Raw genomic sequence first — 27,776 nt, forward strand, 5'->3', positions numbered from 1 at the left:
TGGAAATCAAGACGAAAAGGCCATGGTATAGTCAAAGTTAACTCCACTAGTGTCAATGGAGATGCCCTCTGCTTTCACCAACGTTGAATGTGGCCCAAACAATTTGCAATCATTATTTTTCATGACACTGTAACACTATCTGAATTTGGTTTGTTTTTTTTTCCCCAAAAGGAGGAGGCCAGATCTTCAGATGGTATAAATCGATGTTGCACCATTATCTTCACAGATTTGCACACATTAAGGATCTGGCCCATAATCTTTGAAAGAATGGAAAAAACTCTACCAACAAATTTAACACTTTTTATAAGAATTCTATCACTTTAAATTCATTTTCATTTTGTTGCAACAACTTTTTATGTATTTTTGAATGTGGATGTCTTACATAAACAACTCTTTGGAATTCACTGTAGTTCATCGTTAGATAAAAGAATTGTATCACTAAAACAAAGCAACAGCACTAGCAGACAGCAACCTTTTTTCTACTCAGATCCCTTTTATTGTTGCTTACAAATTAGTGCACAGTTCCATTATTTTTAACACCTTTGGGCTTGCTATCTGAAGGCACTGGAATTGTGCCCTGAAACTGAAGGCATTCATATTCAATTGAATTACTACATCTTTAATCTTTTCTACATGGTACATTAAACAGTAAATGTTTAAACTGTCCTTTATAATGTAGTTATCAAAAGTAAATACCTTGTTTCTCATTACTTTCTTCAAATATTGACCCTTCACCTCAGAAAACAGTCACATTGACTAAGCATATTGTGAGTCTGATTAAAAAAGGAAAGTAAATGGCAGCAGTACATTCATGTATAAAAATGTTCATGTGAGATCTTACGTGATTATACTTCAAAATTTTTATACTGAGCTGGTATTTATTCTCAGTTCTATTTATTTCAGTTCTGATAAGAATAGATAACACTGGCTCTAGGCTCCTTGACAAATGTTTTGAAGTACAATTCTTATGAAATGCAACTCTAGCAATTATGTTTAACCTCTTACTCACCCAACCAACAATGACCAAGCATAGAAAATAAACAAACATCCCCCCTGCCATTTTCCTGAGAATTCTAGATCTTCCTCAAAAGCAAACAGATGACCTTTGCAACATACCCTACCGATTCCAGCTATGTGGGACCAGAGTTGGAGTGATTTTTAAAGCTGAAGACCTTGGTGAAGAATACCCAGCAGCATCCTCTCTATTAAACCAAGTATCAGGGGGGTAGCCGTGTTAGTCTGTATACACAAAAACAACTGGGAGTCCGGTGGCACTTTAAAGACTAACAGATTTATTTGGACATAAGCTTTCGTGCGTAAAAAACCCACTAAGTTTTTTACCCATGAAAGCTTATGCCCAAATAACTCTGTTAGTCTTTAAGGTGCCAACGGACTCCTCGTTGTCTTTATTAAACCAAGGAAGCTCCAACCTGACTATCTTCAGAGATTGCAACTACTGTTCGGAGAGAAAAGTGGTCTCTCAAGTAAATCATTTAGGACTTTGTACATCAAAACCAACACCTTAAAATCCACTCAGGAGGCAACAGGCAGCTAGTGCTGATCATGGACAATGACTCAGGGTGAGATACACAGCTTAACAAGTGGGCTGACAAATTCTGCACCAGCTTCAAATTCTAGATAAATTTAAGGAATAAACCCGTGAATAGTAATCTAAAGGTGACACTAAGGCATGGATGATCATAGTGAAGTGTATATCCATAACAAATAATCACAACCTTCTACCCAGAAACAGATGAGGGGGACATATCATTTAGGCCATTATTGCAACATCTAAAAGCAGCAGGGAATTGACCAGGCTCCCAGATTGTGAACATGAGTATTAAATACTCAACACACACCCTCAATCACAGAGGCACAGATTATCCTTGACATATCATAGATTCACAGATTTTAAGGCCAGAAGGCATCATTATAATCATCCAGTCTATCCATAAGTGGCACAGAATTTCACCCAGTAAATCCTAATCAGCCCTATAACTTCTGGTTGAACTAGAGCATATTTTTTAGAAAGAGACATCCACTACTGACTTCAAATGATGGAAAATCCACATATATAAATTGTTCCATTGGTTAATTATTCTCACTGTTAAAAATGTGCACCTTAATTCCAACCTGAACTTCTATAGCTTCTATAACTTCAGACTCCAGCCACTGGATTTTGTTGTGCCTTTGTCTGCAAGGTTAAAGAGCCTTTTAACTAGAGCTGGATGACATTTTTGAACCAAAACTTTTTTGGCAAAAAATGAAGATTTAATGACATCAGAACATTTTGCAAATTCGTGTCAGTATCACTGAATTATTTCAGTTAAAGAAAACCCTACAAACTGCCCGTCAAATAAAAATTCTAACAAAACCAAAAATGTTTCATTTAGATATTTTCTAAACAAAACATTTTTGTCTATTTGAAAAGGCTTTTTATTTTGAAATTTTGTTTACATTTTTTTTTTAATCTAATAACATATAAGAATTTTAATTTAAATGAAAGTTTTCATTTTGGTTTGAACAAAATATTTAAAATTGTTTTTTACTTTTCAATTCACTGAAAATTTTGAAAAATCTGGTTTTGAGTTGACTCGAACAAATTTTTATTTTTATTTTTTGGAACTGCCAGCAAACCAAAAAATCTGTTGTTCAACCAGCTCTACCCTCAACTATCAGAAATCTTCTCCCCATGTAGGTACTTTATATACCATCAGGTTACCTGTTACATAAACTAAATAAATGAGCTTCTTTAGTCTTTCACTGAACAAAAGATTTTCCAGACCTCAAATTATTATTGTAGCTCTTTTCTAAGAGCTTTCCAATTTGAAAACATCCTTTTAAAGTGTTGACACCAGAACTGGACATGGTATTCCAATATGGATCTTGCTAATGCGGTATACAGTGATAATAACACCTCCCTATTTCCATCCCTGCTTATTCACACAAGGACCATATTAGTTTTTAGCTACCACATGGCACTGGCAGCTCACATCCAGTTGGTTTACCCACAATGACCCCTAAATCTCTGTCAGAGTCATTGCTTTCCAAAATACAGACTCCCATCCTGTAAGTGTGACCTAATTTCTTTGTTCCTAGAAGTAAGAGCTTGCATTTGGCTATATTAAAGTGCATCCTGTTCAAGTGAGCTCAGCTTACCAAATGACCCAGATTGTATTGTAGGACTGACCTGTCTTTATTGTTATTTACCACTCCACCAATTATTGTGTTATCTGCAAATTTTACCAGCAACATTTTTCTTCCCGATCATTGCTAAATACATTTAACTGATCTCTGAGATCCCACTAGAAAAATCTCCATTGGATGATTTCCCATTCACAATTATTTTTGAGCTCTAATTTGGTTTTAATTCACTTCCGATCATCTTCAGTTAAATGGTATGATGAATAGGGCTTGCTGCAGAATTCTAGCACTTTGGTGCACACACACACACACACACACCATGCACGCTTTGACCCCTGGGCAATTTTCTCAAATTTTTTAAAAAGTGCTAATTACACTTTTTGATAGAAAGACTTTATGGTTTTATCCACTTTTGGAGGAGTCTTGTGCTCCTCCCTCTCACTTAACCTTCCCCCAATCCTTTCCTGTTTACATTAAAATCTCCCTCACCATACTGACCTTGATAAAAGCATCTTTCAAAACAAAGGTTTCTTTGAAATGTTATCTTTGGACTTCTCTCCCAGTAATTAAAAGTTGGTGAGGTGCCAATTACATCATTTCAGTTTCCTAGCCCTCCTTATCCTCCGAGACTATGTCTACACTACAGGTACTACAGTGCTACACCTGCAGTGCTGCAGCTATACACCTGTAGTGCTATGACATACACTTGCTACTGAGGAATGGAAGGGGTTTTTCTGTCACTGTAGTAAATCCACCCCTCAAGTGGTGGTAGCTAGGTTGACAGAAGAAGTCTTCTGTCAACCTCGCGATATCTATATTGAGGCTTAGAATGGCTTAAGTACATCACTCAGGGGGTTGAATTTTGGGGCACTGACCCCATGAATTAGGAAGAGCTGGCTGGCAATAGACTGCAATGGCATCACATCATACATGAAGCCTCAGCTCATTTTGAAGGGAATCGCCTTGCTCTAAAGGCTGAGAAATGGCAGAGGAGGAAGGAAAGCGTACAGCATCCCGGACAGGATTGTGCTTTCTCCAAGCAACCACCTGTCATATATGTGGAAAAACCTATAGACCACAGATTGGGCTCCTCAGCCATCTTAAATCTCATCAGTGACCTTTTCCCCTCTGGCAGACATCATCCTTGTATCAAGGGATAGCCAACAATGAATTTTTCACACCCCTGAGCGACGTAGATAGGTCAACCAAAGTTTTAGATGTAGACCGTGCCTTAGTGGACATTCTTGGAGCCTAGATGTCAAGCTGTGAGAGATATTTTCCCCTGACTAGATGGCAGCTTCAAAGAAAGTCTGGTTGGCAGTTTTGAACTTGTCTCTCATTCTTTCGAACAGTTACACTACTGATGAGATATCCAGGCTGTTAGAGCTTTCTGCATACGCTTGCTCTTATACATTTGTGGTTAAACTTCGTTAAAAGTACCTGGCTCTTGTGTGGAGTTTTTCCTTTCTTCTCTATAGATGTTTTTAATATGTGAATCTGAAATCGACCACCAGAGTAATTAAATTTTTAATTAAAACAGGATCTGTGCCACATAAGAAGTTATGTTTTTCATTGGCATTTAGGCTTAACTCAATTCCAACTTCAGCCACTGGACCCAGTTTGAATCTGTAATGGCAGAGTGCTACAGGTGCACTGAGAGGACAACTTCCCCTAGGGGTGGCTGTGTTGTGCACATGCAACTACTTGCCTCCTGCCCAGGGGTGGGAGTCCATGTCTCTGACCCATTCCCACACTCTTTGGGTCAACTCCTGTTCTCATGAAGTCCATGTTAAAATTCCCACTAACTTCAGTGGTGCAGGATTGGGCCCTTAGAGTTGATGTTAGGGAGATGGTAGCACACATGCACAGTGATCCGTGACTGCACAGTTGGAAGTAGAGCAGATCTCTACTGGCTGACTGGCAGTAAGCTATAGACCACTGGTTCTCAAACTTTTGTATTGGTGACCTCTTTCACACAGCAAACCTTTGAGTGTGACTCCCCTTAGAAATTAAAAACATTTTTTTATATTTAACACTATTATAAATAAATTATAAATGCTGGAGGCAAAGCTGGGGTTGGGCACAGACGCTGACAGCTCATGACCCCCCGCCCATATAGCAAACTTGCAACCCCCGAAAGCCAATCAGAAAGTGGGAGAGGACAAAGATCTAACACCGCACATCCTTCAACAAGTTGGGGAGGAGCAGCAGTTTGGGGAACCTGCTCCTGTCCCTTCTTTCCTTCTGTAGACGCTTCCTGAAGGTTACTGACAACCCTGGGTTTTAGACACTTGGCTGTCAGGAAAAGCATAGAGTACACCAAGCACACACAACATCCTCAGAGTTTATGTTTATTCTTTTTAAAAGGAACCACTTTGAAGTGACTTGGAAAAATTCTTAACAATGAAAAAGCAACTCATTAAATTTTTCCACAGAAAATTTTTTATTCATTCTTTAGCATTTCTACTACTTTCTATAAATTGCCAATTCTATTTACTTACAGTATCTGTGCTCCCTGTGATTAACTCCATTAGGGAGATCAGCATCCTCAGATCATTAAAAAAAAAAACAGTATGTTGCAGCTTTAGCAAAATGATATATAAACCCCCTTCCTTAAATGTCTTACTGCAGCTTAACAACAAATCACTGTGGTGAAAATAATGAACATGGGGTGGAAAGGATTGGAAAAAATATTTTGAACATTCATGAAAATAAAGGCACAGTGAATATTTCCCACTTGCCTCCAATGTTCTTGTGTTCCTCTGCTATGAAAAGCAACAGCATTTCACCTCCTGATGGGAAACCCTCTTCCCAAACAGAATGCTGGCTCAGTGGGTGAAAATAAACAAGCACAAATATAAAGGAGGCTTCCACTGCAAACAATAAATTAGAAATAAAAATAACTTATACAACCGTTCTCAAAAAACACTGAATGGCTCTATGCATCCCACAAACAACTTCTGACACAGAACACTCCTTATTTTAAGGCGTTTGGCTCTGATCCAAAGCACCGTGTATTCACCATATTCTCAGCATGTCCTATTGGCCAGCTAGAATGTATCTGAGATACAAAAATCTGTCCATCCAAAAAAATTGTCAAAGGAGGTAAAAGCCATCAGATAATAGTTGAAGATCTGTATGTCCATTTGTATAAATCTGTTTGCAGTGTTGTAGCTGTGTTGGTTCCAGGATATGAGAGCGACAAGCTGAATGAGGACCAACTTCTGGTGATGGAAGAGACAAGCTTCCAAGCTTCACAGAGTTCTTCTTCAGGTCACCTCGCCCATCTTGTATAAATCTGTACAGCCAGAATTGTAAATAACCAGGTGTTTCCTAGGGAATCTAGTTTATCAAAGAATGTTCAAAGGTTTGTGGCAGTTGTGCATCCACAGCTCTAAGACATGTACTGCTTCCATGAAAGTCATTAGCATCTCTCTGAAGTCCCTTTCTCTTCTGCGTTACAGTGTGTGCTCAATCTTCGTTGAGGATTTTCATACACTACCACAGTCCAGTTCCCCTCTCCCCTCTCTAGATTTATCTGAGTTTTGATTGTCTTCAAAATATAATAGGACAAATCCCAGCAGTGCTTAGCACCTGTAACTGCCATTGCCATCAATAGGAGCTGCAGGTGCTCAACCCCTCTAGCCCCAACAGCTGTTTTTCCTGTATAAATTTCCCTCATTTTAAAAATTATTTATTTTGTGCCAACTGTATGCTTGGCCCTGTATAATGCACAAAAATACAGTCACTGCACAAAAGAGCTGATATCCTAAAAGGCAGACACAAAGAAGAGGGATGCAGTAAGAAATCCAACTTAGCAAGTAGAAGACTTTTTTAAAAAGTCATATGAAAAGAACATCCTTTGACTTTTTTTAATCAGGAATTTTCTCTTCTTTGTAATCCAAACCCTTACGAGGATTTAAGAAGCTGATATATTGTGCCTGACTTTTACGTATGGGCATGGAGGTGTGGAGGGAGAGGAGGAGAAAGGAGCAAGATGCAAAGACTCTTTTCCCTACTTAGATGGTTCACATAAGGGCCAAGCATAACTGCAGTGCCTGCGTTCCTCCCTGTGCCCCAGGGGCCTATAGTATTACAACAGGCCAAAATGTACATTTTTCATCCTACAGGAAATTTCAGGTTTTTGACATTTTGGTTTGTTCCACAGTGGAATGAAACCAAATTTGCCAAAATTTCTCACTGAATCCAAAATGTTGTTTTGGAAACGCTGAAACATGCTGCTTCTGAAACAAAATGTGAAACTGACATTCCAGTCAGTCTCACTGAGCTGCTCCCAGGGCCTGTGGCTCCAAGGCAGCCCTGCCATCCAGACTGTCCCAAGCCTGGGAACCCCAGGACTTCCAAACTCCTGGACCAGCTAGCTCCCTGAGCTTCTCCCCTGAGCAGGCAAGCCCGGGAGCTAGCTGACCTGGGAGTCTGGAAGCTGTGGGGTTCCTGGTCCCAGGGCAGTCAGTCTGAAGGGACTGCCCTGGAACAGCAGACCTTTGTAAGCCAGTCCCAGGACTTCCAGGCTCCAGCATCATGACGAGGAGAGTATGAATCCAGCAGAGAGTCCTGGGGCTGGCTTGGTCCCTGCCATGGAGTGGGTAGCCTAACAGCTCACAAAGCCCTGGTTTCAGACAGGGCTCCACAGACTGGCAGGCTCTGTGCCACAGGACTGGGAGCTTATCGCAGTAGTATAAAAAGGCCTCAAAGGGCCCTGGTAGAATAAGTTGGGGTCCTCCCCCCTCCAGCATCCTTATCCTCCACCCCCCAGGGCTGGGGACCTGAACCCAATTTGCCCCGGCAATCTTCCTTGGGAGCCACTCAGCTCAACCACAGTGGCACCCAGACACCCCCTGCCTGCCTGGCTTCCCGCACTCTGTACCCCCAACACGGCCCCACTGCCCGGCCCCCAGCATACATCACAAACCCCAGTGCATCTCTTTCCCACACCTTTCTGGATGAGCTCCTCACTGTTGAAGCAAGGCAAGTCCAGGGTGGTGGTGATGGCCAGTACAGGGGCCAACAGCTGTCCGGCCAGCAGGGCACACAGGGCCCAAAGCACAGCAATGGCCAGGAGCAGCCCCAAGCCTCTTAGTGCCTGAGCCATAGCCATGATGTTACCATTGCTGGGGCAAGGGAGAGGCTGGGAACACTTCCCTGGCAGCCCAGCTGGGGGCTGCTAGTCCGCCTACGGGTAAAGCATCCTCTGCTGGTTGGGGACTGCACCACTTCCACCTTTGGTCCTGGTGTGACTGCACCACTTCCACCTTTGTAGCTACACCATTGCTTAACAGCCTGCCCCAGCCCCCTCCCCACCAGGGACTGTCAGGCTCCCTGCTGCAAAGCTGGGAATCTAGCAATCCCCAACGACCCAGCTCTAGCCAGGACTCTGGGGGCTGGCAAGTTCCCTGCTGCAAAGCTGCGCGTCTAGCAGTCCCCAGAAACCCAGCTGTAGATATGGATCCAGGGGCTGCAAGGCTCTTGAATGCAGAGCTATTGATCCTAGAAGTGAGCACTTTGTCAAAACGTTTAGCTCCAGTGATTTGCCATTTTCCGATACAGCTTGGTGAACATTTCTGACCTGCTCTATGTAGCATTCTAATAGGAACAGGAAAGGGAAGGCAGGAAGTGAGGGCGTGGATCCCAATCCCTCAAGTGGCCCACATGGAGAAGGATGCTGCACTGTATAAAGGAGTAAAGCCCTGGTGTCCTGAGAAGTTTGGGGAGTACCTAAAGAGCACTAATGAGCCCACAGAGATTCACATGCACTTCTACCACAATTTACAAAGTCATAGGAAAGTCTTTGTATTAGTCATGAGTCATATGTGTCAACTATGTAATGCTGATCAATTGGAAACGAAGTTCTAAAAAGCAAATTTTTTAAAAAATATTTCTTTTGCACACCTAGATTCCTGGCATATTCCCCAAACATTTTGAAGATATAAATCAAAATTGTAATAGCATTTTATATGCTACACCAGATAGCAGAAAGCTTAGGACTTGGTTTTATTTAAACCAAATATGACAATGAATGAAAAGGTTAATATTAGATAAGAATGTAAAACGAAAGACTCTAGGTGTTCTTATTACTTCTGAGCTGGGAACCTTGGGCATCAGGTATATGTGCTCCTTCTCAATTACATATTTGGGAGCCAAAGGCACAAAAATGAAAAATTCTATAAAATATCGAAAAATTATGCTGTACGTGTCTTGCTCTTCAAAATCTCTCCTGGCTCTTTTGGAAATTATTTATTGAAAATCAGGCATTGTAGATTTAAACGTACACACAAAGTGCATAGAAACAGTATTTATTACAAAATATGTCTTTTCATTGAATACAACCTCTGTTTATCTATGATGGAAGAAGTAATGTTTTATTTCCAGTTTATTACTGCAACTGAAGACTATTTCAGCCCATTACCTTGGATCATTATCAACCATTTTTCATGATTCAGAAACCTTTGCTTTATAATTCTATAAAGCAGTAGGAAGGAAATTAAAATCCTTCCTGAGTAATTTTTTGTTACATAAATATGCATTTAAAAAAAGAATGTAAGAATTCAGTGTTAATAAAGTTCTCACTAAAAGGACTGATGTGTGTAAGGAAACATCAACATTTAGTTGCCTTTTTAAAAAAACATTTAAACTATTAAAAACTATTTTTTTAAAAACTACATCCAAATGTACAATAAGGGCCTCCTTCTGCATGTGAGTACTTTCATTAAAATCAATGGAACTACTCACTTAAGTGCTACTCAGAGTGAATAAGGGTTACAGGACCAGCCCTAAGTGAACTGCACCCTCATACCTAAAATGCATTGCTGCTGATTGATTTTTTCGGGATGGTTACATGCTGCTTCATGGGAAAAAACACACATCTAGTTTGATAGAATGTAACAGACTTCTAAAGCACTTCCTGGCTCTTGCAATCAGCTAAGGGTCAGCATGACTTGATAAATTATTAAATATTATGAAAAAAGAATAGACTAGTAATTCTGGCAGATGCAGTCTTCTACCCATCAATACACAAGCTTTACATTGAAGCCTTGGGATTATTTTACTGTTATTATTACTCTTCCATTATTAAATAATAAAGCCTTTCAGTGCACCTGGTAATGTGGAAAATATTGCCCATAAGCTAACATGAACTTTATGAAAGAGATGAATAAGTGGACAACAGTTTAATTGACTCTGTAAGTAAAACATTTAACTATTCTGGGATCCAGAAACAAACCAGGGCCTAGACAGAGTAACTGAACCTACAGTAGGTGGACCATTACATCCATGTGAATCAGGTTGCAGGAATTTTAATATCTACTTTATAGTCTTTTACTGGATATAAAATTATAAACATTATCTTACTATATATAAAAACAATAATTTATTACGAGTTCAGCTCCCGATCCATTACATGATTTGGGATTCAGACATGAACTAGACTGGGCCAGATTGTGAATACACTTACAAATGTAGTGCTTTATGACCATGCACACTGACTACAGTAGTATGCAATTTTGCTTGGAAGGGTTTGCAAGAATGAGCCCATAATATACAGATTTAACAAATTTATTCTAAAACCTTGAAAATTCTACTTAATCTCTTTTTTTAATGTCCTACTTTTAAAGGATTGTTAAAAATTTTCTCAGGGGCCTATTGTTAGAATCTGCTCGAGGGTAATATTTTCATTTCACAGATTTATGAATAGAAGTCCCGATAAACTTAACAGAAGTTACACATTTAGAAGTTACACATTTCCAGTGCACTGGGAGGTGAATATACCCTCTAATCTGCATAATTCCCCAAAACACCAAATGAGATCCGTTGTGTAATGTGTGATGTCTGTGTGAGTTGAAGGATGGGGTTGTGGAGATGCTGATACATAATGTATTGGCAGTTTAAGGGTGCTTACTGTCACTGAGGATGAGAGAATTATTTACAGCTGATGTGTAAGTGCTCCTTAGAGAACAATATGACATAAAATGCTCTAAGGCAAATGGATTTAACAACAGTAAACAGAGACCAGGAGTTAATATAAATAGAAAATGTTAATAAGCTACCTTACTACTGAAGTCATAAAAGAGAAAATTCACTTTTCAAAGACTTCCCCAGGTCCCTTCACCACAGTTGCCAACTTTCACACGGTAAATAAGCACCCCGACTTCCACAATAAGCCAAAAATCAAGTTAATCCTATTTCAAAACAAGGCCAAAACAAGCCAAGCTCTAAGAACCCCAACTAGGTCCCTCCGGCATGCAGTCTGGGACTGTGGTGGGTCCGCTGTGCATCCCTGACTCTCTCCGCACCTTGCCCCTGCTTGCCCCCCCTTGCCCCCGCTTGCTGGGATAAAAAAAAAAAGAAGCAACAAGCTAAACAAGCAACAAGCTACAAGCCAAAAACTAGCCAACAAGCAACTCACAAGCCAATTAAGCCCAAAACAAGCCCAATTTCTGCATTTTTTCCGCGGGTTTGGCATATCTGCTCTACACCCACTATCTATTTTTAAATGCATCCTTACTCTCTTTAGCATACCGGCTTTCTAATGCTTTTACTATATCTTTCGCTTTATAAAAATCTGTTAGACTGACACCGTCATTCTGCACTGCTGGTTTCACAGGCCTTACTTAGTGGTATATTCTCTTTTGGGAAAATGGCTGTTTTATATCTCTGGTTTATATTAATTTCTCCATTTATATAATTATGGTAACTGGCTCCTAAGCTCTTCATCGGTGTAAATAGCTTTTGTGCAATTTTTTCAAAACTTAGCATTAGCTTAAATCTTTTCATTTCGTAAGTTTTAAAGCTTCTCCTGGAAGCTCAAATATCAGACATACTATTTGGTAGTTATTGTGTCAGTGACAGGTTTGACAAAGAACCTCTATACTGTCAGATGCACCAAGCCCCTAGCAGGTTCATTCTCAGTAGCAAGTATAGCCAGATTCTGCTGCTTCTTACTTTAGTGTAAATCCAAGTAACTCAATTCAAACCAGTGTATTTACCCTGAATTTATCTTAATCGAAGTGAGATTATGCCCCAGCTCGTAGTCTTGGCTAACATTATCATACTGACCCACACCAGTTAAGCATGGGAATCATCTAACCAAACCTTTCAGTACATTGATAGTAAGTAACCCCAAATAAACTTCTGCTTTGCTGTAAGCAGAGAATCGCTGGAAATCTTCTTTCCTCAGTGAGGATAAACGTCACTAACCTTTTCACATGGCAAGTATTCTTAAACCCTACAATCATCCTGATTTGTGCTACAGCAATAATATCCTACAAAAAGATGATCACAACTTAACCCAGTATTCTAGTTGTGCTCTACTCTCTACACAACACTAGGGCAACTACCACTTCTTGGGTTGTATTTTGTTTGTTGATATAGCCCATTATTCTGTTTGCCCTTTATGTAGCCTTGTCTTACTAATTGGGATGATGGCTCCGAGGTTTTACCTACAAAATCCTAAGTCTCTTTTTAATTTATTTTAAATGAATATAATAGTTACTGGCAGCAGTTTCCCCTGGTAACATCTCTATTTTGGTCCTTTGCCAACAGACACATTTTGTATTTGCCTACATTACCATTACTGGCTTAAGAGGGGACTGTGATCTTTTATGAGCTTGCATTGTTCCTTATTATAATTCTAAATTTGATAAAATCCACTAATTTTGATGTTTTGATATTCTCATCTAAATGAATTATGTACAGTATAACAACAAGGTTCTAAAAGCAATCCCTGAGGTACCCCTCTGGCAACCTCTTTCCAACTAGAGAATTTATCATTTACAGCCACTCCTTGTTTCTTGTTTTGCAGCTAGTTTTCTGTTCAACAAGTTACTTTATCCTTATTCCATGATTCCTTATCACAACCTGTCTAAAAGTCAATTTGAAAATATGTACTGTATATAATACCCACAGCAGATCCCTCACCTACTAACACAATAATATCTTCAAAGAACTTTAGAGAGTTACCAAGATGAATTTCTCTCTCCTAAATCAACACTGGTTGTTTCCAATTAAATTATTCTTTTCAAGGTGTTCCTTGTCCCTGACCAAAATCTTACAAAACACATAGTGTAGAACTTAAAATACGTGACTGAAAGATAATTTTAATTAAATCAGTGCTGATAGCTGAAAACATTTATTTTGGGATTGATCCTACAAGTCTTATTTATGTGAGTAATCTTTAGTCACAGAAGTAGCCCTATTGAAGATAATGTACCACTCACATGAGTAAAGATTACTAATGTTTGAGATCTACAGGTGAAAAAAGCTGTGTAAGAGCTAGTTCTTATTATAAATATACGTACTTGCTGGATCAGGACTACTACTAGCAGTTAATGAGTTCTAGTTTTGTCTACCGTATCCTTTGTACCTTCAAATATGTTACAGATACATCGAGGTCAGTTCACAAATACAGTTCACCACTTCTATAAGATTATTCTCAAAGACAAAGGATTTAACATGACAGCATAAAGCATACTGAAAAGAAGGAGTTTACACAGTAGTTCACATCAATTCAGTTGGAAGATGGACACTGGTGTAGTTTAATAATGAATATGACATTTTTCCCCTTGTGAGAAAAGGGAAAATATTTAAAAGTTCCCAAACATTTATAAAATTGAAATTAAAAACCAAAAGAAAACCTGTTGAATCTGCACCACTATTGGCAGCAAAGGACCAGATTCTCAGTGAGGGGAAATTGCCATGCTGCTTTACTCTAGATGTGAATCTGGTCCCATATATTTAAGACAAAGCGGGGGGAAAAGATGGGGGGAAGAGTGGAGTGAAAATATGTATTGGTTGGTTCAATGGAGCATCTTCTATTGAAACTGACAGTTTTCAGGAGTTCTCTTCCTGAAAGCATGGGTTGAGAAAACAATTTCACTGCCCAGTTCACATGAACTACTGTAGATGAGCAGAGATCAGAACACAGTGTGAAAGTGCCGTAATTACTCTGCCTTAATAAGCCTAAAATATATTGCTGGTTTTTTTCCATCTGTAACTAGGGTGACCAGACGTCCCGATTTTATCGGGACTGTCCCAATATTTCTTTGTTTGTCCCACATCCCGACCGATGTGCAGTCGGGACACTGGACAAACAAGGAAATGCTCCGAAGCCCGGAAGTGCTTGCCGCCCCCTGCCCCACCCCAACTCCGCCCCCTCCTCCCCCCATTGGCTCCCTCCCCGAATCCCTGCCTCTTCCCCAGGCTCACCATTCCTCCTCCCTCCACAAGTGCTGGAGGGAGTGCAGGGCCAGGGTGAGTGAGTCAGGCCTGTCCCCAGTGCAGGCAGGACTCAGTCGGACGGTAGGGAGAGTAGGAGGGCGGCTGTTCTCCCCCCTGGGCAGCGGGACTCAGGAGCAGCCGCTGCTGCAGCTCCCACTGCCGCGGGGGGAGGAAGCGGCCAATGGCCAAGCTCGGCGGCTGCAGCTGCGGCTCTGGCGCTCGGGCCCGAACCCCCCGAGCCCGGGCCTGCTGCGGGGACCCAGCAGCGCGCACGCTGCACCCAGCCCCTGGCCAGTCGCGTCTGGGCTGCTGCCCAGCTGGTGCTCTCCTGCGGCGGCCCCGGGCCAGAGGCATTGGCAGCCCAGGCCCATTCGTTCCCCTGTGGGACCCGAGCGGGACGGGGGGGCTGGGGCCTGCTGCCCCCACTCCAGGGCCGCTGCGGGAGAGCACCAGCTGGGCAGCAGCCCAGACGCGACTGGCCAGGGGCTGGCTGCAGCGTGCACGCTGCTGGGTCCCCGCAGCAGGGCCGGGCTCGGGGGGTTCGGGGGCGCCAGAGCCGCAGCCGCCGAGCTTGGCCATCGGCTGCTTCCTCCCCCCATGGCAGTGGGAGCTGCAGGAGCAGCTGCTCCCGAGTCCCACTGCCCGGGGGGGAGAACAGCCACTGCCTGGCCCCCTGGGCCGCCCCCCTACTCTCCCTACCACCCGACTGAGTCCTGCCTGCTCGGGGCCAGGCCAGACTCTCACTCACCCTGGCCCCGCGCTTCCCCTGCGTCTCCCGGGCCTCCCTCCAGCGCTTGTGGAGAGAGGAGGAATGGTGAGCCTGGGTATTTTTTTGCCCCGCCCCCTCCTGCCCCCCGTCCCTCCCCCTTCCCCCCGCGTCCCGATAATTTGACTTGGGTGATCTGGTCACCCTGTCTGTAACTGAGAATCTATAAAATTCACTGTGTTTATGTAGTAATTTTCTGCTCTGATCAACAAATTTTCCATTGCTCAGGCAGTACAGTGGGAGCAGAAACCTTCCTCAAGTCTGTAGGGGTATGTCTACACTGCAATTAAAAATCTGTGGCTGGTGCCAGCTGACTCGGGCTTGGGCTAAGGGGCTGTTGAATTGTGACATAGATGTTCAGGCTTGAGCTGAAGCCCAGGCTCTAGGACACCAGCCGTGTGTGTCTAATTGCAGTGTGGACCTATCCTCTCTGACTTTCACACTGGGCAGAAGATGTGGGAGGGCCAAAGGAGGAGTAGCCAGAGTTCAGTGCATTCTGGTTACCCACAGCTGGAAGTCTGACACTTTTATTAACTTTGAACTGTATTACTTTTACTAATCAATAATGCATTAGGTATTTGTTAGTATTTAAATTAGCAGTTTACTGGAGGAAACAGTGTTTGAATACTGGTTATGCATACTGAGGTACTTATCAGATTGGCTTTCAGACCACTGAAAATAGAACAGTAAATACTAAGGAGAAAACCCACAGAATAGGACACCTCCCGCCCCCTCACTTGAAAGTAATAACAAAATCTTCACACCAAAGGAAGCAAAAACAAACAAAACCCAGCAGAAAAACAATCAAATCCTCATCATTTCACAGCACTGATGCTAACGTTCTCATTAGTAAGGAATACTATATGTATCTGCTATAATGTCTTTTTGGCTGTATTATCTATATTAAGGGACATTTAATACAAACAGAAAACCTTAGTACACCTCTACCCCAATATAACGCTGTCCTCGGGAGCCAAAAAATCTTACTGCGTTATAGATGAAACTGCATTATACCCAAATTCGTGTTATATCGGGTTGCGTTATATCGGGGTAGAGGTGTATTACGCTGCTATTTCCATCCAGCATAGCACACAGTCAGTTAAGGAAAACAAGAGGGCAGAAAATAAAGTCATGCTGCATTTCATACCTCTGCTAGAAACATATTAAGACTTAATACCAGTAATCCCAAATATGCAAAAGCAATTCCAGATCAGATATGGGAAGGGAAAATAAAATAAAACTCTCAGGAACAGACATCCTTTTGTAAACGATCGTACAGTATAGGCAGTGATTTAAAAAGAAGTCCATTGTTAATGGAAAGCTTTGTGCTCCAAAGCACACTTTATGACTGAATCTTAAGAATTAGACTTGGTGGGCTAGGTCCATTCCATGGCCAACATGTTTAGGATTTTTAGGCATTATATTTTTGAGTGTTTCATCCAAACTAGTTTAAAATTCTTCTAGCTATGGGGTTTCAAACATATCCCACCTCTGGTTATGAGAGTGTCACACTTAACAGGGCTAGCTGCATATCCATCTCCTTGCTAGTCTCTCTGAGTGCAGCCCCACAAGTGTCAGATCTCATGCCTTTCCCTCTTCTGGGTTGGAATGCTTCAGCTCTCCCACCCAACTCAGGCACTGGGCTATAGTACCCTGTATATCAACCATGCTTAATCAGCAGGTCTGACTGTGTTCAACACCTGCCGTTCTTCTCTTCGGGAGTCTGACCAGTGGTGTATATAGTGATCAAAAAGCCTGGAATTTCTTGTCTCTTAACCTTCAACTGGCTTCAACTTGAGCCATTCTTTTCCCTTCCTGATTGTTTTTCTGTAAAGCTTCTATTAAACTAAACCAATATATTCACACCGTAAACATCCCAATGGTCAACATACAATATTCATAAATTATTGCAGAATACATCCAGTTCCATCACTGAGAGGATGGATCTTTCTTCCTCATCCTTATTGTAAGAAGGAATAAAGCCTGAGGGAACAGACCTTTGCAACAGCGGGCCATCAGAACTCATTGACCTATACTCTTCTAAATACAAGGCACAGCTAGGTGACTACTGATCAGTACATATGAGATGGCAGCTCACCCCAAAACTGCATCTAAAAGTTAGGCCTCTCCCATAAATTAGAGAGCCCCAGGAATTTGGGGATTTTTGGCCATGGGAGCATGCTCTGTGCAGTTGGCATGTAAAAGCTCCACGAGGCTGGAGTACACTCACTGCAGATTGAATGCTCAGAGAATTTAGCAGCTAGCCTAAAATGAACATGTGTAAATGGCATTTCAGAGACTTGTAACAGACATACCTGGGTGGGTTTTCATGAGGACAGCAAAAGGCATCCCCCAAACCCTAGAACTATCCCTCAAATTTCAAATCTCTGCTTCTCAAACAGATGAGTCCGTGTGTTTTTGCCCCAAGCAGCGCACCAAATTGCCGCCGCAGACAGCGGGGGCAGTCCGCGTGCCATTAGGGCGGCACATGCATTTCTGCGGCGGCGGCAATTCGGAGGAAGCTTCTATGTTCAGCTGCCCCGCGGCGGCAATTTGGTGGCAGAAGACAGAAGCTGGTAGTGAGACTGGTAGTGACAGCTGGGAGAGCTGGTAGTTAAGTTTGCCTAACGCTTTCTGCTTGGGATGGCAAAAACAGTAGAGCCGGCCCTGTCTTGTCTACACACATAACGTTGTACCACTACAACTGCTAAAGCAGTACAACCTCCCAAGCATGGACATAGTTATATGGCTATAAGATGCTTTATACCCATATAGCTATCATAGAACAGGAAGTTATACCAGTATAAGGCACTTTTATATTCATATAACTTCATCCACATGAAATTGTACCAGTATAGCTATTTTCACAAGTCAAAATAATTAATACCAGTACAAAAACTGTATGTGGATCAGATCTTGGAAGTTCATCAAATCTTACACAACCTTTCAACTGCTGAGCCATCAAACCTTACAGCCATTCAGCTGTATTCCACTAGAATTTCCTCACACAAAGCCTTACCTAGCAGTGGTCCTGGCCATGTGATCTAATTTCAAAGGATGGCCATTTAAATCCTTCCCATACAGCTTTTGCTAAGGTCTGTTACAGTGGTACTGAATTAATTTTTCTTCACAACTACCAAGAAATCAAACCATGCCATTCTTCACTTCTTCTGCTGAAGAATCACCAAGAGGTTGTGATGCCAGCAAATTTAGCTAATGCAGAGATATCACATCTTGCGTCACATTCTTGACAGGCCTTTGGCCTTAAATTGAGGTCAGGCCATAACCTTTCATGAAGTACATAAACATTCTGTTATCCCACAAATAAAAAATTAACATTTAAGTTCTCGGTAGAATCAGCATATTCAATGGTCATAAGAAGACTAGCAATTTATTTTTCATGATCCTGCACAATTTAGCTCCATCCAGCTTCTCTGCTCTAATTTTTATTACTCCCTGCCTCATTGCCTTCACTTCACCCAAGCTGCACCTCTAACAGCTTTCTTTGCCCCATTCTCTTCCTCTTGACTTTATCTTCCTCCATGAATCTGGAACTTCCCCTTCCTGACTTGTTCCACTAAACCCTATATTCCTTTGTGTTCCTCCTCAAAGCACATGTCTTCCATGAGACTACAAACACTAGTCCTTTCAAGAAAGAAGAGCAAACCATTTTAATTCCTTCTCCATCCTCCTCAAAAAGAAGCAGAACTCTGAAGATGCCTGACAAATATACATGCTTAATCAGATTGCTTTTTGCTGTCCCCTGCAAAATAGCCTTGGGTCCCAATTTTTCTCTTCAGACAGGTACGCTCTCTAGAGCAAGAACTTTTCTATGAATGTCAGTAATATGCCAGGCAAATACGTTACACTAGAACAAATAATAGATAATGATAATACTGTTGAGGTATAATGTAATGTCAGATAATTCAGTTTCTCTACATTGTACAGACATTTGAATGAGAGTCAAATTTTCAGACTTCCAAGCTGAATCATGACAACAGTTGAGGGGCATTGCTTCATGAAATCCCCATAATTTGAACCTAAGCAGTTTCATAACTGGCCTATGTAGCAATTTCAGTTTGACTGTTGACCTTCTTAACAGATTCTATTAAGAAGACAGCATGTGAATAAGAGAGGCACTTTTCCAGTTGTGTTAATCACCTTGATACTCGCTGCATTGGCTGTTTCATATTATAGTCACTCTTCATTTTTTGTTTTCCCATCGCTACTTAACATAGCAGAAAAATGACAGAACCTCTGTTTTCCAAGATATACTACATTTCTGTGCACAACAGCTCCTGAAAGTCTTGATTCTTGCCTTTTGATTTCTATTCATTTAGCTCCATATCATCCTTTTAGACTTTTGCAAGGCACTTGAATCAGTACTGCACAATATTCTGATTAAAAATTAGCACTATACAAAATCAGTAAAGTTCAATGTAAATGGGTTAAGGAATGTCTAACTGACAGAGCTCAGAAAGTAGCTGACCATAGAGCACCATCATTGAATAGGGGTGTTTCTGGGCTTCCACAGGTACTAGGCCCAATCCTATTCAACATTTTCATCCATGATCTGGAAGTCACTGCTGACAAAATCACTGCTGATAAAATTTGCAGATGGCACAAAGTTTGGAGAAGTGATAAATAATGATGAGGGTAGGGCAGTCATGCAGAGTGATCTGGAATGATTGGTAAGCTGAGCCCATTCAAACAAAATGTGTTTTAGTACATGCAAAGTGGTATATCTAGGAACAAGGAATGCAGGCAATACCTACAGAATGGGGGACTGTATCCTGGAAAACAAAACTTAGAAAAGGATTTGGGGGTCATAGTACACAAGCAACTCAACATGAGCTCCCAGTGCAATAGGTGGCAAAAAGGGATAATGCGATCCTTGGATGTATAAACAGAGGAGTAGTGAGTAGGAACAGGGAGGTGATTTTACTTATATACACCTCTACCTTGATATAACACTGTCCTCGGGAGCCAAAAAATCTTAGCGTGTTATAGGTGAAACCGCATTATATTGAACTTGCTTTGATCCGCCGGAGTGCACAGCCCCGCCTCCCCCTGGAGCACTGCTTTACCGCATTATATTCGAATTTGTGTTATATCAGGTCGCATTATATCGAGGTAGCGGTGTATATGGCAGTGGTGAGACTGAAACTGCAATACTGTGTATGGTTCCAAAGGCCATATTTTACAAAGTATGTTGACAAACTGAAGAGGGTACAGAAAAGAGCCACAAATATGATTTGAGGGTGGGAGAAAATGCCTTATGGTGAGAGACTTAAAGAGCTCAACCTGTTTAGATTATCAAAAGAAGATTGACAGGTGTCTTGATTACAGTGAATAAGTACCTAAGGACTGAGTGAAAATGGGACCCCGCTATGCTAGGCTCTGTCCAACAGAGTAGTAGACACTTCCTGTCCCCAAGTTCTTACAATCTAGACAGACAAGGCAGAGGGGAGAGGAAAGGAATATAACAAAACAAACCAACCAAGCAAAATAAAATTAGGTTGGGTTTTGTTAGGAGTGACTTTCCCCTTAGGGGCTGGAGGGCCTGATTACTGGATTGGATCAGGTAATTACCTATAAAGGGCAACAGGTGGCTGCAGTGAAGGAGGGAAGCTCAGGAAACTGCAGGACATAAGAAAGGCTCGTGCAGGGAAGTCTTGGAAGCTGGAGGGTGTGACTGACAGGAAAAGGAAGCTATGGCCAGAGCTCCAGCCAGAAAGGATGGGGACTGGTGGTTCTGGGTGGACCAGACTGGGTCAGAGGAAGAGCTCCAAGTGTGGCAGAAGAACCAGGGCTGAATATGAATGTTTGTGTTACAGATATGGACTTTATTTGGGGACCCTGAGGACTGTTTGAATAATTTCTGTTATTAAACCATCCCTAGGTGGGGATGCTGTTAGCCATAAGAGAGACTGTGTAAGGGGCAGGGTGCCTGAAAAGTGACCTCTAGCTATGAACAGGTGTTCAGTAAATGGCTACAGCAGAGAATTAGCTAAATGGAAAGGCAAAGGAAGGGGAGGGGACACTGAAGAAAAGAAGGGTGAGGAGGACAGGATAGGGAAGAAGAGAGGGAGGGAAGGATGGTCAAGGAGCATGGAGAGCAGGTTGACTGAGGGTAAGATGAAGAGACTGTGAGGGAGGGGGTTGGAGAAGGTTGTAGCTAACAGTCAATCATTGCAGGGAAGAGAACGCAAATGTCCAGAATCAAAACATAGAAAATGCTCTGACATCATCAGTCCTTGCTGCAGAACTGCTACTTCTGTGTTCTCCTGCTAACTTTGGTTTCCTTGGCACAAAGGCCTGGCTCATCTCTGGAACTCTTCTTCCCCCAGCTCACATGGCTCAGGGAAGAGGGGCCTCCCACCAGAGTGGATGTCAAAGTAGCCACTAGAGCAGTAGTATCAGTAGATCGCTAAGCCCTGTGACAAGGGTATAGCTTTTTCTAATACTGACCCAGGAAATGTAGATCTGTTGGACCCATGATAACTAATCATACCCGACTTGCATTTTAGCTAGATATGTCTGTTAAAATTAGCAGCAGTCAGCTAGCTAACAATGATGATCAGGATTCAGCATTAATACCTCATTAGGAGGAATAGGGTTAGTTTACACCTCTCAGGTCTGGTCTATACTACCCGCCTGAATCGGCGGGTAGAAATCGACCTCTCGGGGATCGATTTATCGCGTCCCGTCGGGACGCGACAATCGATCCCCGAATCGGCGCTCTAACTCCACCAGCGGAGGTGGTAGTAAGCGCCGCCGACAAAAAGCGGCAGAAGTCGATTTTGCCGCCGTCCTCACAACGGAGTAAGTCGGCTGCAATACGTCGAATTCAGCTACGCTATTCACGTAGCTGAATTTGCGTATCTTAAATCGACTCCCCGCTGTAGTGTAGATGTACCCTCAGAGTTAGCGTTTCAGGCTCTGTGTTGATCCAGATGTCATCCATTCATATTCAGAAGGTTTCCACTGTGATCACCTGGGCCTTAAAACTTTTTTTTTTTTTTTCAACAAAAAGCTCAAATTCTGCAAAGAATGTCAGAGTTAACATGGGCTGTACAACACATGTTTAATATATGTATATAAAGTACCACTAGCCAAAAATAAGAACTATTTTAGAACTGAACGTATATTTTATTGTTAAGTCTGAATATAATTGATGGGGGGACGGAGGGAAAGCAAATATAATTGCAACAGCCACAAAATGACAACACTTATTAACAATAATTCTCCTAAATATTGTCTAATTTGATCTTATGAAATAAATGTTTCTTCGTGATGCTTTCTTGCTGAATATAATGCAGTGATGTGTCTCCTTCATTAGGAGGATAACAGTATTTTCCTGTCCAGTTATATTTCCCAGTTTGACCATTTAAAAAAAAAATCTTAACTTTTAAGAAAAATTACTTCATTACACTGCCTTCCTGAAAAGCTAGGGGATTTGTTATTTGTCCTTAGGGCACAAAAATACAAAAAATGTCTGTGAAGAACCCATGTTACTTTGTCTTGATGACTGTAATTTCTATCTTATTTACAACCTACGGCATTGTTGACACTTGCCTTCCTAAATGATTCAACTGCTCTAATAAAGTCCCTCGTAATGGTAACACAGTTAAAAACACAAGACCAAATTGTAAATTTTAACAGTGAGTACCCTAAGAAAATTAACTTGCAAATAAACTGGACTGAGATTTAATGTATTAAAGTGCAAATTTTTCTAGACTTAGAAATTATATTAAGTGCTTGAAAAACACTACATCTCTGATCTTTGTTTATGGTTTGTGGAAGACATAAAACCTTACTTATGTCTCAGCATTGTTACCTCTGAAATGCTACCAGTGGGCAATATCTCATTTTTATCAGGGGCACTACTCCAGATTTGACATATTTCTTCCCTGGTGCCTTTGTTTGCCTCCAGGAGGTTTTGTACTGTGACAAGTACACCAGAGCACATTTTGTTTTATTAGTAAATCATGCAGGAAAGTGTCAATTAAACAATGAAAATCAACAAAACAGAGCAGAATATTTTGTTACAGTTCACAATACTATGTAGTGATTTACAAAAAAGACCCCCTTGTTAAATTGATTTCTTAAATGTTGGGATATGTTTGTGGGACTTAAATAGTAAACATTGTTCTTTTAAAGCCCATATGGTAATTATTAGTATTTTCTACCAACCTGCCTTTGGCCAGAACATTATCCATTCAAATACTAACCAACGAATCAGTATGCTCCATCTTCCATCACTGTGTGCTCAGGGTTAGCAGGCTGTATATATCTGAGACATTGTCCAATACATACAAGTATTAAATTTATGTCTCTTTCATGTAGATTAGTTATGGCACACAACTTTAGGAACACAAGTGTAGATATTATTCTGTAAACTCTCAGCAAATCAGTGGAATTGTCTCCAAAATATTATACAAGTTGCAATCTTGAGTGCATAGATCCTTAAATTGCAATAATAAAGGAGAATTGTAGTAGGCTTGTGTTTCCTGCAAAATTGGTGAGGATTTGTGAAAGATTACGGTAAATGAAGCTGAAGAGCCTTAAACCATCTCTCACGATTGACCCAACTGAAGTCGCAGTGGGACATTGTAAACGAACCAATTCAAAATAAAATGCTTTCTGAGTCATTCACTAGAGACATACTGTAGGGTGGAATTCAGCCTTTGAGTACATATGGGAAACTACTTAATGTAACTCAATAAGGCAACACATGAAAAGCCACTTTTTATTTTGAGATTCATTCCTCCTGAGCATTTTCAGAGGCTTTCAGGTAGCGTGAATTTCCACAACACGTACTAAAACAATCTACAGTACCTTAAGAGTAGCTACTTCTTTTTTTTCTAGTCATGCATCATCAAGAACTCTTCAAACAAACTAATTGAACAGAGATTCACTGAACAGGTCTAACTTCTGCAATATTATTATGAAAAAAGTAATTTGTTGAAAGAAAACAGTTGTAGTACATAAATTGATAGTTATTCCAAAGACATGTATATACTCGGTTTCATCATAGGAAATAGATAATGCTGTTTATGTTTCTCAAAATCCAAAGCAGCTAATTGACATTTGTAACATCTCTAGAGTCTTGTAAAAGAGCATTCTCATTTGGGAATGAGCAGTATTTATCTTCTGTGAGAGAATCATGACAGGGAAGCGCTGAGAAAAATCACATAAACACCATATAACAGCTAGGACTAAGGACTAGTTCTTGGTCACAAGCAACTGACTAATAGGAGAACTCTCAGTTAATCAAATTACATATTACTTACTGTACATTGAAAGAAATTGCTGTAGTATTAGCTTAAAACCCCAATTTCTGCTTACAAGAAATAAACGGACCTAGCAGAATAACATAGAACTGCAGAAAAAAATTGATTCATAGCAGGTAAATTTTTCCCATGTTGGTATCTGATACCTTATTCATATACAATGTAATTAAATAATGATCATATCACAGGAATCAAGACAATCAGCACCATAGCAAATTCTCTGCTTCTGTCTGTGAGTGTAGTACATTTGGTCGTATGGAGCCTCTTCAAATCTCCAGGAGAAAAATAAAGGCAATTCTGAGGGCTTGTCCTCACTGCAGAGTTACCTTGAGTTGTAACTTAAGGCTGTTGTGTTTGGACAGCATCTGAGTTAGGGGCAACACAACTCAACAGCAGTGGTGCTTTTAATTCAAGCTGGCTGTCCCATCGGGGACATGGGCGACAGCTTGAGTTAGCACAACTTATCAGCTGATAACAATCATTCTGTGCAGCTAATATAATCACTCTGTGCAGCTCATATGTTGTTTTGAAGCATAGCCACTCTCACTTTAGAGGAATTAACTCAAGTGTAGATAAGATAAGTTAACTCTGCAGTAAAGAGGTAGCGCAAGAGTGCAAACTTGCAGTTCTCTATGTCCCTTATGCAGGAATAGCCCAGGTAGGGGGATGATAAAGTACTGGGATAGTTTTTGTATATGGAACAGTTGATATACTGCAAATCAAAGTTCAAATGTAAAAGGCTATTAAAAATTATAGTAGGGACTGTCTATAAACTACATAACACTTTTTGGTGATTTTTTTCAAGACTCACCCACCCCTTGTACCATTGAAACAAACATGCAAAATTAAGGACCCACCTACACCCTAATGCATTATTCACCAGATGTTACTGGAGAAGGAAATATGACTGAATTAAATCTTGATCCTTTTCAAAATAATCTATTTTTAAGCAAATACATCATCACAGTAAAACTCTGACACTTCTGCACAGTCTGTAACAAGTTTCATGGCCTCATAGTTCAACTAAATGGACTTGTTCACCATGAAGAGCCCCTGCAATTTGAATCCAAAGCCAAACAGGACAGGAAATTGTTTTGCTAGTCAGTCTTCCTTTTGTGAATTAGAAATGTGTTTGAATCATTGGCTTACATTCAAACTGCTTTCAGCTTCGACGATGCCAAAACACCTACAATATCACTGCACATATACAGCACCAATTGCCAAATTTTACAACCAAAATTCAGTGTAGCAAGGCTAGTCCACATGAAAAGTTAACTAACAGAGCAAATTAACCAACTATAAACAGACTGCCTTTAAAATGATCTTTGGGGATAGAACATGATGTGGCTTTTCAGCCTCTAAGAACTTCTTTACATTTTTACTCAAAGTACAAGTGTACTATTCCACCTCTTCTGGTTGACCTGTATATTCAAGATTTAGATGTGCATACAAGTAAATTTGCTAGGAAAGATATAGAGGTAATCCTATGTAGTTTCACAGAGGAGACAGTGCCATAGCCTGTATTTATATCTTTTGTGTACTTCTAACCTGTTAAAAGGAAGGAGTGACTTTTTTGTTCCAGGCTTTATTTTCAGATACTATTTGTAACAAGATACGTATGTTTCTTATTACTACTACATTTGAGATTGAGCACTAAGAAAGGTTAGTTGTCTGTGAAATATCTCAGATGTATACATCTGCCTTGCTTGTTATTAAAGCAAAATGCTACATGTCAATATTGTACTTTAAGAAGTCTAGTCAGCCAGTCTGGTCCATCCCTGAAAGTTTATCAGACCTAGCTAATTTTCATTAAGTACAAATTAGTGATTGTAGCGTCTAAGAAACATTTCTTAAGTTAAACATTCTAGGCCTGGCTTGATATAAGTAACTTGTTTAATTTCTTTTTCTCTTTCTTTCTTTCTTTCCTTTTTTTTTTTTTTTTTTTTGTGTGTGTGTGAAAAACTGATCTTTATTTTCCAGAAATATACAAACTTATTCTCTCATTTCTCCATCTTCTTCATCTTCTACTCCTCTGATGTACAGGACGTTGTTACATCTTATCAAAACTTCACCAAGGTGCCCTGACAATGCACCATTTATGTATTCTTCTGTTTGCAAGCAGCATGTTCGTGTAGCCGTCGACAGACACCAGGTAGCCCTTGTACTCCATCCCCCACTTCAGCTTCACCATCACCGGCTTCCCTGTCAGCCCGTTCAGGAAGGGCTTGGGATTCAGAGGCAAGCTCATGGTAATGCAGCCTGGCACAAGGCAGTGGTAAAATAAAAAATTACTCGCAGGGCCGCACATGCGCCCACTGGAGTCTAAGAGAAAGGCATGATGAGGAAGGTGAATGGAAGATTATCATAACAAGCAGTATGATGGAGTGAGGATGGCTAGCTAAGATCAGCAGGAGCATCCTGGTATTAGTAAACAAGCCTAAATGTAATACTAGGTAGAGGTTATATTATGCATGAACAGTGCATGGACGGAGCATGCTGTACAGGGATTGGTTCCTACTAAGTAACCAAGCCAATTCCAAAATATGTGATGCAATGTATAGTAAATGCAATGCAATGTGTAAATATATATATAAAGGAAGACATTTTCTGTGTAATGCTGGATGTGTGGTACACCTTGTACGTACCCACCCGCTATGTTTCAGTCTGGTCAACTTAGCCTAGCTTTGCTGTATGCCAAATAAACTTACCTGAGTGATGAAATATGGAGTTGAACTGAGTCCTTGGGTAGCCTAGGGCAAAGAGGTCTCAGAGGGAATCCCAACAAGCATGGTCATGAGAACACAAGCTTATGAAACCTCATGGGCTATCCAGTTTAACCCAACTACTTATATAGTTGTGGTGATCAGTAACACATTACTATGTTCTTTGTTGTTAAGTACAGTATATCTCTCGTTCATTTTTAACATGCCCTCTCTACTAGTTGCTTCTCCTGCTACCCTTGTCAACGTAACTTTCCTTTTTTTGCAAAATGTCTCTGGCAACTAGTTTCAGATGGGAAATGACTGATGTGATTAATTGTCCATACTAATCCTAGCAGTACTTGCAGTTCTGATATCTTGTGTGTTCCAGGACCCTCCAATGATTCTTCATATTACTCAATAACCACAACATAGAGCCTTTGTGGAGCCCTGCTAGATGCTAGGTCTAAAAATAGTGAACATAAGAACAGCCATATTGGGTCAGATCAAAGGTCCATCCAGCCCAGTATCCTGTCTGCCAACAGTGGCCAATGCCAGGTGCCCCAGAGGGAGTGAACCTAACAGGTAATGATCAAGTGATCTCTCTCCTGCCATCCATCTCCACCCTCTGACAAACAT

General features: G+C 41.0%; 1 protein-coding gene and 1 pseudogene across 1 annotated transcript in view; both read right to left on the reverse strand.

Moving 5' to 3' along the window:
• RELN (reelin) overlaps window positions 1-27,776 on the reverse strand; it is a 446,977-nt gene that overhangs the window by 332,800 nt on the left and 86,401 nt on the right. The gene's annotated exons all lie outside the window — the stretch shown is intronic.
• LOC128831461 (small nuclear ribonucleoprotein F-like) lies at window positions 26,394-26,987 on the reverse strand (annotated as a pseudogene).

This window comes from Malaclemys terrapin, chromosome 1 (assembly GCF_027887155.1).
Source record: "Malaclemys terrapin pileata isolate rMalTer1 chromosome 1, rMalTer1.hap1, whole genome shotgun sequence".
Taxonomy (NCBI): Eukaryota; Metazoa; Chordata; order Testudines; family Emydidae; genus Malaclemys; species Malaclemys terrapin.